Consider the following 14570-nt stretch of genomic DNA (forward strand, 5'->3'; position numbering starts at 1 on the left):
AACTATCAGTTTAATAAGTCACAGCTGCAAAATACTAACGCAAATTCTTTACAGAAGAATGGAAAAACTGATAGAAGCCAACCTCAGCGAAGATCAGTTTGGATTCCGTAGAAATATTGGAATATGTGAGGCAATACTGACCCTACGACTTATATTAGAAGATAGATTAAGGAAAAGCAAACCAATGTTCCTAGCATTTGTAGACTTAGAGAAAGCTTTTGACAATGTTGACTGGAATACTCTCTTTCAAATTCTAAAGGTGGCAGGGGTAAAATACAGGGAGCAAAAGGCTATTTACAATTTGTACAGAAACCAGATGCCAGTTATAAGAGTCGAGAGTCATGAAAGGGAAGCAGTGGTTGGGAGGGGATTGAGACAGGGTTGTAGCCTCTCCCCGATGTTATTCAGTCTGTATATTGAGTAAGCAGTAAAGGAAACAAAAGAAAAATTTGGAGTGGGTATTAAAATCCATGGAGAAGAAATAAAAACTTAAAGGTTTACCGATGACATTGTAATTCTGTCAGAGACAGCAAAGGACTTGGAAGAGCAATTGAACAGAATGGACAGTGTCTTGAAAGGAGGATATAAGATGAATATCAACAAAAGCGAAACGAGGATAATGGAATGTAGTCGAATTAAGTCTGGCGGTGCTGAGGCAATTAGATTAGGAAATGAGACACTTAAAGTAGTAAAGGAGTTTTGCTATTTGGGGAGAAAAATAACTGATGATGGACGAAGTAGAGCAAATATAAAATTTAGACCGGCAATGGCAAGGAAAGTGTTTCTGAAGAAGAGAATTTTGATAACATCGAGTATAGATTTAAGTGTCAGGAAGTCGTTTCTGAAAGTATAGAGTGTAGCCATGTATAGAAGTGAAACATGGATGATAAATAGTTTGGACAAGAAATGAATAGAAGCTTTCAAAATGTGGTGCTACAGAAGAATGCTGAAGATTAGATGGGTAGATCACATAACTAATGAAGAGGCATTGAATAGAATTGGCGAGAAGAGGAGTTTGTGGCACAACTTGACCAGAAGAAGGAATTGGTTGGTAGGACATGTTCTGAGGCATCAAGGGATCACCAATTTAGTACTGAAGGGCAAAACTTGCACAGAATAGAGTAGCATGCAGAGCTGCATCAAACCAGTCTCAGGACTGAAGACCACAACAACAACAGCATTCCACCTTCAGTCAGACTTCCCTCTTTTCACAGGGCACCACCAACTCACTCAAAAACATTTATCATAGTATAATCCACTTTTATACTCAACTAAGGTCTCCTTTTAAGCTGCCATAGAGACCGTGCCATTTGCAGAAATACCACCTCCCTCATTTACACTCTATGTCCAACAAACTACTAGCTCACTCAAGGGACATCTAACGATTAAGAACTGCATGGGCAGTAGGTATATCTGCCTCATAAACTTTCTCATTATTTCTTGGACAATACTCCCCTTTCATTATCTGAACTCACACACAGTAACTACATTTCCAGCGTATTTATAACAAACCTATACACACTTATCAACCATACAAATTGTTGGGGAATCTATCTACAAGCAGAACAAATAACATTTAAATACCAATCAAATCAACATCCAAATTTCTCTTTTTTCCTTTCTATACTGATCTTAATTATCTCCTCTTCTCTACCTCATTGAAAGTGAAGAACTATTTGATTGGGTTTCTATTCATACTTCTGTCTACCAATTTCAAATGATATTGCACTCTCTAGAACAGTACATATTCACCTCTAAGGATAATCATTACTTCAAGTCACACACATTACTAAATCACCATATCACTAACTGTAGAAACTCAAATCTTGTAAGCAGGAGAAACAGCGGCAACATTAATGCACAAATCAGTCATTACCAAACTCTATTTGTAAGCAACTCCACTTCACTTCATCACACCTGTTCACTACCACTTCTCATTCTTCATTTTTCTACATTTTCTTTGGGGTACTGTTGTACTTCCCCATCCAAACCTTAATTTCCACACTAAAACTTCTTTTTTTTTTTTTATTTTCTCTGCACCATTCTTCAACCTCATTTTTCATCACCTTTTAGAAATTTCACATCAACTACACCTCACTCAACTTTTTAACTCTGCTTGAAAACATACACAACCTTATACTCCATTCTTTAGAAAACCGGAACATTACTACTTCATTACCTCCAACATTTCTACTTACCACATTACTGCAATTTCTTAAACCTCCACATCATGCACATACCACCTAATTTTTCCCCACTCTATCACACATATCACTAGCCTAGACTGGATCATTTCGTCCTGTACTCTAAATATTATGGGACTGTACTTCCTACAGTTTTCTACCTCCATTACACACCTCAAAGGGTAAATTGTTTTTCAGTAACCAACACCGAACAGTATTAAAAGACACAACTGAAACCTACCTGACAATCTTTTCTATAACCAAGGGTCACTCAAGCATCTCTTTTAGTACTCTTCACTTTACAATAGGTAATTTCCTTTCCACAACTGGACTCTTTATAACATCTACAAATAACAATAATAACACAACCCTATTCCAGAAAGTCACTCACATTACCAACATCGAGCTTCCCATCTTCAATATTCTAGAACATTTTCAATGTTTCCTGTCCTCAACATCAACACAGCTCATTTCCCTAATAGAGATATCAATAAATTTTCGCATCCCATCACCCATATATATTTCCTCACTATTTATGTTCTTCACTACACATGACTGAAATCGTTAATGCTATGGCTTGGACAAGGGCCACGTCCTCACACACACACACACCTCCATCCTAAATTTCACCTCACATAATTTACCTACATCATATGGACACATTTTAAATTAACATAACTTCTATAACTTCTCATTGAGGTGTTTCATTCCAAACAACAATCAGCATCAATATCTCAATGGAAAGGGCCTTCAAATACACTTTCTCTACACCTAAAATATTCTAGAACTTTCACTACGAAAACTGACTTTCCTCCTCTCGCGGCATCTGCAATAGGTTCTTCGAACATCTTCTACTCTCTTCCTAATTTGTAGAGTCACTAGTCTTACTTTCATCACCTGACTTACACAATGTTGATAAAACTCAATAATGGTACTCTCAAAATCAAATTTTATAACAGGGCACAAACATTTCAATTTCCTAGTCATTGTTTCTTATATGTATAACCAATATACACTCCAACCCCACCTATGTTCATTCACCTCTAAATACTCTTGGGACCCATTCTCACTTTACTTAAACCTATGCCTACTAACCAATCTCTCTTTTAAACAATGTACTCACACGGCCTAGTCAACTCTTCATCACTCACTTTACTCTTGGATATACTACCTTCAGTTAGACTTCAGTCTTTTCACAGGGAACCAACCATTACCTCACAAACAATTATTATAGTATATCCACATTTATGCTCAACTCAGGTATCCTCCTACTTTTCCATACAGACCATGTCAATTGCAGCAATACCCACTCCGTCTTTTACATTCTAATCTCCAACTCACTACCAGTTCACACAACAGTCATCTAAGGATTAAGACTTGCATAGGCAATTGGAAACTCCACCTACTACACTTTAACATAAATTCTCGGAAAATAGTCTCCTTTCAGTATTTGCAACTCATATACAACAGCTACGTTTCAAACATATTGAGAATATGCCTATACACTCTTATCAGCCATCCTACTTGTTACGTAATCTATCTACATGCAGAAATAAAGACATGTTCATACCAATCTAACCATTTGATTTTTGATTTGATTTACTTTCATTCCAATTGATCCGTAGTGAGGAGGTCCTCCAGGATGTGGAACATGTCAGAAAAACAACAATACATGACAAATATTTACAATTAAAACAAATAAGCTAATGTACCATTCCACAGGTCCCAAGTGGAATGATCGTCATTTTTTAATGAACACTAAGAGTAATTTTACAAATACTAATGCACTGAATTTAAAATAAAAAAGTTTTTTATTTATTTATAAGGTAATACAACTACTGGAATACTTATTTACAATGAACACATTACTGCACTGAAATTGTGCAGAAGTTATGTTGTACTTATATACAAATCAGTTGGTTTTACTAAGAAATTCATCAATGGAGTAGAAGGAGTTGGCCACCAATTTATCTACTTTTCCCATTCTACACTCATACTAAATTATGTAATCCTCTTTGCCTCATCTAAAGTGAAAAATTATTTGCTTGGGCTTCTATTCATACTTCTCTCTACCAATTTCAAAGGAGATTTTACTCTATGGGACAATACATATCCGCTCCTATGGCCAATCATTTCACCAAATCACACACACTACTAAATCACCTAAATCACTACCTGTCCAAACTCAAATCTTGGAAGCAGGACTTACAGGTGCACCATTAGATAAAAATCATTCATCACCAAAATCAATTTATAAGCAATTCTCATTTACATCATCTCACCTGTTCACTACGACACCTCATACTTTATTTTTCTAAATTTTCTTTGGGGTAATGTTTTACTTCCTCATTAACCTCCACACTAACACATCTTTTTTTATCTTCTCTGCACCATTCCTTAACCTCATTTTGTAGCACCTTTTCTAAATTTAACATCAACTTCACCTCACTCAGGTTTTTAACTCTCCTCGAAACCATATACCATTCTATATTCCATTCTTTAGAAAACCAGAACATTACTACTTCATTACCTCTAACATTACTCCAACATCTTAAACCTCCACATCATGCAGATACCACGTAATTTCTCCACAATCTCTCACACATATCACATCTCCACAGTATCATTCCTTCTAGTACTCTAAATACTAAGGGACTGTACTTTCTACAGCTTTCTCCCTCCATTAGACACCTCAAAGGGTAAATTGTTTACCACTAACCAACACCAAACAATATTACTAGACACAACAGAAACCTTCCTTACAATCTTTTCAATAACCAGGGGTCACTCAAGTGTTTCTTTATTTACTAGTCATCACTTCACTTCACAATAGGTAATTACCTTTCCACAATTAGACTCTTTATAACATCTACAAATATTAAAATAATAATGAAATCCCATTCCAGAAAGCCACTCTCATTACCTACGTCAAGCTTTACATCTTCATTGCCTACATATTCCAATATTTCCACCTGCAGTATCAATAAAGCTCATTTTCCAAATAGGGGTAAGAATAAACTTTCGCATCCCATCACACGTTCATACTTCCTCCCTATCATTATTCTACACAACACATAACAGAAATTATTAATTTTTATGGCTTGGTCAAGGGCCACGTCCTCACACACACTCCTCCATCCTAAATTTCACCTCACATCAGTTACCTATATCATGTGGACAAACATTTTAAATTATCATTTGATTCAGGTGGGGGCGTCTCATTCCAAGCAACAATGAGCATCAATACCTCAATGGAAAGGGGCATCAATTAAACTTCTGTACGCCTTACATATACTACAACTTTCACTTGTACAACAGGCTTACCTTTTCGCTCTGCATCTGCAATACGGTCTTCAAACATCTTCTACTCTCTACCTAATTTGAACAGACACAGTTCTTACTCTCATCACGTGACTCATACAATGCTTCTAAAACTCAATACTATAACTCTCAAAATCAAATTTTTAAGCAGTGAACAGACATTACCATTTGCTGGTCGTTGTTTCTTAAATCTTTAAGCTATATACACTCCACAACCACACCAAATTCATTCAGCTCTACATACTCTTGGGGCTCATTCTCACTTTACTTTAACCTATGCCTACTAACCAATATCTCTTTTAAACACTATATTCTTATCACCTTATCAACATTTCATCACTCACTTTACTCTTGGATATCAGATTTCGCATAAAAATTTTTCTGTCTCATAACGTACAAGTTGAATCATTGATTTTATGTACAGGAGACTCTTCAGCTTGTAACTATGATAAATTATACATGGAAGACAATTTTTTATATAATCACAATAAAATCTGAATATTATTGATTATTATTGTTTTTATCCTGCTCAGATAGTTGAATCATAAAAAATTCATCAATAGATTAATAACATTTCTGCCCTTGGATGCTATACAGTTCTCTTTTTACTGCCTCTCTTTGGTCCTTTCTAAAATTTGTGTCTTTCAATTTATTGTATACCTTCATTTCCATATATTGTGGAGACTGCTCAAAAAGATTAAGCCTGTGTGTAGGCAGCATGAAGCTTTCTTTGTTTCTAGTTTCGTGAATATGCTGGAAATTATTTGACAAAAATAGTTTAGGGTTATTACTTGTGAAAAGAATTACTTGATACAGATACAATGAGGGAACGCTTAGTATCTTAAGATCTCTTAATAATGGCTGACAAGATTCTCTTAGCTTTGCACTGCATATGATTCTGATAATTTTTTTTTCTGCAAGGTTAATATTTTTGTCATGTTGCTAGCCAGAAGACAATACCGTATCTCACTACTGACTCAAAGTAACTATGATATACTACTTTATTGTGTCCATACTAGTGGCACTGGCTAAGACTGTCATAGCAAACGCCATTCTGTTTAGTTTATTTTTAAGATAATCTATGTGTGAGGATCATGATAGGTTTCTGCACATTTGCATTCCTAATAATTTAACATGCTCTGCTTCATTTAGCTCCTGGCTTCTGTGCATAATGTGAATATCATTCATTCAAGACTGTTTTGTCTTAAATTGCATCAGCTGTGTTTTTGAAATGCCATTTAGATGGAACCCATGATCTAGGATTTTTATAGTTTCTATGACATTTTTAGGTATTTCTTCTGTATTTTTATTTTCTGCTCGTACTTATGTGTCATCAGCAAATAACACTGAATGATAAATTATATTTATTTACATAAAAAAATTTATTTACATAAAAAAGAACGAGGATTGGGCCCAGAAATGAGCCTTGTGGTACTCCCCGTGAGATGGTTCTCCACTTCAAACAGTATTTCCCATTGCTTGATGTTATGACAAACCTTCCCTTTCTCTCCGTTAGATGTGACTTACACCACTGTAAGGCACTTACCTTCTCTATTTCCATAGGGCACCACTAATTCACTCACAAACAATTATTATAGTATCATCCCAGATCACGTAAGAAACAGATTGACCGTCCTTACGGCGGAACAGGCAACCGTAAAAATAGTTTTTCCGTCAGTCAACAGATGTCACAGGTGACGCTACAATGCTAACTGACCTGTCCATGTCGTGGAATTGGCAACGCTGTATCTTCGGTGACGTGAATGACGCTGATTTGCGATCGGCTAGAGCGCTGCGCGCGAAATGCATTCATCACACTGCTGACTGTAGCTCATGATCGGCTGTGGTTTTTCCCGAGTTTTCAATCTAAGAGTGTAGATTAGCTCCTGTAATTCTACAACCAAGTTTATTTCTCACAATCATATGCGAAATGAAATAAATGAAAAGTAATACACAAACATTTCTCCCGAGTTACTGTTTAAATACAGACTGTATTGCAGTCACAAGGGTTTTACACTCGCCTTCCATGCCGTCTATTTCCTCTTTGCTATACAGGTCTTCTGATACAGATTATGGTGGTAAAAAAGATCTCCACGTGCAGGTTAACACTAGAAAGTTTTCAAAATGCGCACTCGGTTATGGTGCGAATTAAGGCTGGACATATTTCAGTGCCAGTCATTTCAAATTTAAATTCTTTTACTTTGCATGTAACTTATCGTAAATGATATAAGAGTGGCACAAAACGATGAATTTTGGATTGTTGTTGAAAGGGGGCTGCAAACGGGTAATATACAAGTGAAAGCGTGTTTTTCGAGCATATTTTGGCGGTGTCAACTTTGAAGAGCCACAGACGGCAAAACATAATTATGTTAAAAATTTACTTTGTACAGTTTAAAGACAACCCGCAAATATTCGCAACAGACGTACGCTTTTATCTGCAACACAGTTATTACTGGGGATATCCACACTCGCGCAGACCTGTTACTATAAGTAGTGTTGTTTTCAAGTGAAAGCTGTGTGAGGATTATTAGCGCACAGATTAAAAAAAAAAAATTAAAATAGGCAGAGTCTATAGTTTGCATGTTATGCTCGTTCTCTTCTATTCTCCTCCCTTCATTCCAGTATAAACGCTTGTTCACAAGCATAAATGAATGGCAGTGAACATTGGCGAATTATCTATGAATACTCGTTTGCAGCAGCGTAAACGAGGTTTTACACTCGTTCACTTCGTTCGCTCTAGTATATACCAGGATTTAGAGGGACCGATGATTTAGCAGTTAGATGACGACTATTATTCATTTATTTCACTGTTGCGATTTCAGCTCTAGAGCCATTTGCAAGTACCAAGGAGAAGGTCTTGTAAGGTAATGCTTCTTAAATTGTTTACCAAATGTTACCACACTATGCTTTGCATTTTGTTATCCATATGTTATATTGGTTTCAATTTTCACATTGCACACAAAAATTCCTCTACACCCTAAATTACGATAGTGAAGTGAATAAACAGTTTTAATAAAGTCTAAATCGCAGCAAATATTTCATTTAAAAATTATATGATATGATTCTTGTACAGGAAGGGCTGCCACGTTATATCGAATATAACATCGACAAAATTTAAATAGGATCGAATGCTTATGGCTCTTTATTGATACTTACTCGTAACTAATTTATTGATTTACCTGAATTTAAAATCCACTCGCGTAACCTTTCTTTATCTTTGACGGGAAATCTGAACATTTTTAGTTCAGGATTTGTTCGTCTACTTCTTCCACAGTTGATATACACGTAGGTCCTCGGTATGACGACTCGATCCACTACCACCGGTATGTCAGAAACAGCTGTACTTCACAGACGTCAAATAGTGGAAAGCTGCACGCGTTCGGCCGATGTTGCCACATATTTCACAGAACGGAGTGCTGCCTAGTGGTTGATTCCAGAAGTAAGGGTGTGACGCTGTTGCCGCCTGGTGGCCGTTCCCTGACAAGGGTTGCCTGCTAGACCAAGCGATCGGGCAATCTGTTTCTTACGTGATCTGGGGTATCATCCACATTTATGCTCAACTCAGGTCTCCTCCTATCCCTTCATACATACTGTGTCAATTGTGGCAATACCTACTCCTTTATTTACATTCTAATCTCCAACTTGCTACAAACTCACACAAGTGACATCTAAGGATTAAGAAGTGCATGGCCAATGGGAATCTCCACCTCATACACTTTAACCTCCCCATTCTTGGAAAATACTCTACTTTCAGTATTTTCAACTCACACACATCAGCTACATTTCTGACATATTGAGAATAATCCTATACACCCTTATCAGATGTCCTAATTGTTAGGGAATCTATCTGCATGCAAAACAAATAACATTTTCATACGAATCAAACCAAAAAGCAATTTTTCTTTTTTTTCCTTTCTATACTCGTTCTAAATTACCTCATCCTCTTTACCTCACTGAAAGTGAAAAAATTATTTGATTGGACTTTCATTTACTCTCTTCCAACCACACAGAAGATTTTACTTTCTGGGACAATACATAGGCACCACCATGACCAATCATTTTGTCAAATCACACACACCACTAAATCACCCTATCACTAACTGTCCAAATTCAGATCTTGCAAGCAGGACATATAGGGACAACATGATTTCACAAAACATTCATCACTGAACTCTATTTCTAAGCGATTCTCCCTCAATTCATCACACCTGTTCACTAACGCACCTCATACTTTATTTTTCTACATTTTCTCTGGGGTACTGTTTTACTTCCTCATCCAAACATTAACCTCAACACTAACACAATGTTTTTTAATCTTGTCTGCACCATTCTTTAACCTCATATTGTACAACATTTCCACACTTAACATCACCTTCACCTCACTCAGGTTTTTAACTCTACTTGAAACCATACACCATCTTATACCCCATTATTTTGAAAACATGAACATCATTACTTTATCACCTCCATCATTTCTAATCACCACATTACTCAAATTTCTTAAACCTCCACATCATGAATGGACCAAATAATTTGTCCACAGTTACTCACACATATCACCAGTTTCCACTGGATCATTTTCTCTCGTATTCTAAATACTGAGGGACTGTACTTCCTATAGCTTTCTACCTCCATTACACACCTCAAAGAGTAAATTGGTTTTCACTAACAATCACTGAGCAATATTACCAACACAACAGAAACCTTCCTGACAATCTTTCCAATAACAAAGGGTCACTCAAGCATCTTTTTATTTACTAGTTTTCACTTCACTTCACAAGAGGTAATTACCTCTGCACAATTGGACTCTTTAACATCTGCAAATATTAATAATAACACAAGGCCACTCCATAAAGCCACTCTTGCTACCAACATCATGCTTCACATTTTCATCACCTACATTTTCAATATTTCCTGTCCTCAACATCAATACAGTTAATTTCCCTAATAGGGATATCAATAAACTTTCGATACCCCTCACACATACAGATGTACTATCATTATTCTCCACTAAACATGACTGAAATAACTGATTCTGCAGCTTGAGCAAGGGCCATGGCCTCATACACACCTAGATCCTAAATTTCACTTTACATCAGGTACCTGCATCATGTGGACACACATGTTAAATCACATAATTTCTGTAACATTTGATTTAAATGTGGGCATCTCATTTCAAACAAGAATGAGGATCACTACCTCAATGGTATGGGCCATCAATTACACTTTCTGTGCACCTAACGTATTCTGCAACTTTCACTACAACAACAGACTTTCCTTTTCCCTATGTGTCTGCAATAGGAACTTTGATCTCCTTCTACTCTCTTCACTCTAATCAATTGACTCATACCTTGCTCCTAAAATTCAATACTGTAAATCTCAAGATCAAATTTATATGCCAGTTCCCAACCACCGTCCTCCCCCCTAACTCCCTTGATCCTTATGAGTTACTTCCTTGCTTCCTCCAACTTTGACTGATGGGCACAGATTTTCCTTTCCTGTTCCCCAATCAAAATGTTCCCACTGTATACTCTGCAGTTCCAGGAGAGAGACTCGTTCTCCCAACATTCTCTCCATTGAAACACTGTACCCCCCCCCCCCCCACCCCCACCCCCCACCACCACCCACCACACACACACCCTCCTCCCAACCCCACCCAGAATGAAAATGTTTCCTACAAGATTGGCAACTAATCTGTCTACTCACTACCCTATAACAGCTCCCACATTTCACACTCATGGTCAGTTTCAGAAGAATAATTAAGTTCATGGAATGTTCTAAATTTGTCAAGGAAGCAAGACTGGCTGTGTGTAAACAAAAAATGACTCAAAGGTCTTATGTGCGGTGGTTGTTTTTTGTTTTTGTACTGATTTATAGATACAATGACAGAAGAATAAATTTGTAAATAATTTGCTTTTAGAGAATTTATGTTATCAGGTGTGTTTGTTCAGGTATTAAAACGTAATAATTTATGCCTACATCGTGTCTATCTAACTAGTAAACCACACAACGTGTGTTAGTTAAATATGATCTGTAAACGTTTAATTACATCTTTATTGCGACAATAGACACTGATGAAACTAGTAGCCGTGTTTTTTAACTGAATTTTGCACTACCAAGAAATCTTGAATAAATTTTTTTGTGTTTATTCCACACAAAAATTCGGGTTTTCTCATGACTATTAGGACTTCAGCTAAAGAACAAGTTTTTCAAGAACAAGCACTGCTGGGATGTTAATATTCAGTTGTGTGACAAGAAAGGACACTACAGCAACTATACAAAAAAAAAGAAAATTTAAATTTGACACTATTTCCTCTTAAATAAGTTATTTTAGCGGCTGAAGAAAATAGCTGTGATTTCATTCAGTGGCCATGTTGTTGTACACAAATGACCTTATCAACACTTCATCACTTATTTTACTAACTACCTTCAGTTGAACTTCCCTCCTATAAAAGGGTACCAACGATTAACTTGCAGACCATTATTACAGTATCATCTACGTTTCTGAAAAACTCATGTCTCCTACTCTGCCACACATATCGTGACGATGGGAATCTCCACCTCATATACCATAAATTCCACTCTCGGCAACTACTCTCCTTTCAATATTTTCGACTCATTGTTTATTTTTCTACATTTTCTGTGGGGTGCTCTTTTATTTCCTCATCCGAACATTAACCTTCACACTAACACAATGCTTTTTTATCTTCTCTGCACCGTTCTTCAACCTTGTATGGGACCATCTTTTCCAAATTTTTCATCTGTTACCCCTCACTCAGGTTTTTAACTCTACGTGAAACCATACACCATCTTATATTCCATTATTTCGAAAACCGGAACATTACTACTTCATTACCTCCATCATATCTAATTACCACATTACTCCAATTTATTAAATCTCAACATCATGCACATACCAACTAGTTCGTTCACACTCTCTCACACATATCACCTGTCACCAGTCGATCATTTCTTCTGGGACTCTAAATTTTAAGGGACTGTACTTTCTACAGCTTTTCACCTCCATTACACACCTCAAAGGGTAAATTGTATCACACTAAGCCACACTAAACAAAATAACCAGACACAATATAAACCTTCATTCCTATCTTTTCAATCAACAACGGTCACTCAAGTTTCTCTTTATTTACTAGTCTCAACTTCGCTTTGAATTTGTAATTAGCTCTCCACATTTGGACTCTTTATACGTTCTACTAATTTTAATCATATTACAGTCACTTTCCACATAGCCACTCTCATTATTAACATTAAGTATCACCTTCATCATCTACAATTTTCAATATTTCCTGTTCTCGACATCACTACAACTCATTTGCCTAATAGGGGTACCAATAAAACTTCTTATCCCGTCACACATAAAAACTTCCTCACTATCGTTATTCTCCACTACACGTAACTGAAATAATTAATTCCATGTCTTGGGAAATGGCCACATCCTCACACAGACACTTCCATCCTACATTTCATCTTACAGCAGGTATCTACATCATGTGGACACACATTTTAAATTAACATAATTACTTTAATGTTTGATTTAAGTGGTGGCGTCTAATTCCTAACAACAATGAGTACCAATATCTCAATGGAAAGGGTCATCAATTACACTTTCCGTGCACATTGCATATAATAACCTAATTACTATAATATTTGATTTAAGTGGTGGCGTCTCATGCCAAACAACAAATAGCTCCCATACCTCAAATGATAGGGCCATAAATTACACTTTCTGTACACCTTATGTATACAACAACAGACTTTCCCTTCCTCTTTGCATCTGTAATAGGGTCTTCGAACACCATCTGCTCTCATCCTAATTTGCACATTCAGAAGTCTTACCCTCATCACCCGACTCATACAATGCACCTAAAACTCAATAAAAAACTCTAACAATCTAATTTTATAGCAGGTCTCAAACATTAAAACTTGCAAGTCATTGTTTCTTACACGTATGTATTTCAAACATTTTGAGAATTAATCTATATAACTTAGATACCTGGTTTGATTAAATGGGTTTATAAATAAACATGGAAAAGACTCAGTTAATGCAGCTTAAAACAATACAAGCATAATTAAATGATATTCAGGTCAGTCAGTGAATCCAGGATTTGCAGGGAGTTAGGTGTGTGACATTCCTAGGAATGCAACTAGAGAAAAATCTTTCACGGGGGCCACATACACAGTACCTTGCAAATAAATTACATAGCACTAGCATATGCAATGAAAATATTGTGCAATGCTACCAGTACGGGCATAATGTAAGTAGTATATCACAGCTACTTTGAGTCAGTAATAAGGTATGGAATTGTATTTTGGCGTACCTCAAACCATATAATTCAAATACTAAAACTTCAGAAAACCATCATTAGAAATATGCACAATGTAGGGCGAAGAAAGTCATGTCACCCACTCCTATAAAATATGAGTATACTAAGTGTTCCCTCACTATACATATGTGAACTGATTATCTTTGTACACAATAACCCTGATTTATTTGTAACAAATCATTTTCAACATGATTACAACACAATAAATGAAAATAATTTTATGCTGCCCACCCACCTTTTAAAACTTTATGCCCAAACACCACATAATATGAGAATCAATATTTATAACAAAGTGAAAAGAAGAGAATTGCTCAGTGTAAATTTAGAACCACTGAAAAAATCCTTATATGAGAAACTAGTGCAGAAACCTTATTATTCAGTGGAAGAATTCATAAATGACAACCTGAAAACTTGAGCAGGAGAGAGCAAGTAATTAGGACTGTTAATTTTATAGTTTGTTACTTTTGAAGAAAAATTTTTATCTGCTTAATTAAGTAATTATTCAGTACTGTATATTATATTACTGGTATTATAAGGAAAATTGTAAACCAGTTTTTGTTTTTTGACAAGTCAATGGCTTGAATTTGTATATTATGAGACAACTTCAACAACCTAATCAGCCATCCAAAATGTTACGGGATCTCCAAAATGTTAGGGGATCTATCTACACACAGAACAAGTAATATTTTCACAACAATCAAAGCAACATCCAATTTTTCTC

This window comes from Schistocerca nitens, chromosome 1 (assembly GCF_023898315.1).
Source record: "Schistocerca nitens isolate TAMUIC-IGC-003100 chromosome 1, iqSchNite1.1, whole genome shotgun sequence".
NCBI classification, from domain to species: domain Eukaryota; kingdom Metazoa; phylum Arthropoda; class Insecta; order Orthoptera; family Acrididae; genus Schistocerca; species Schistocerca nitens.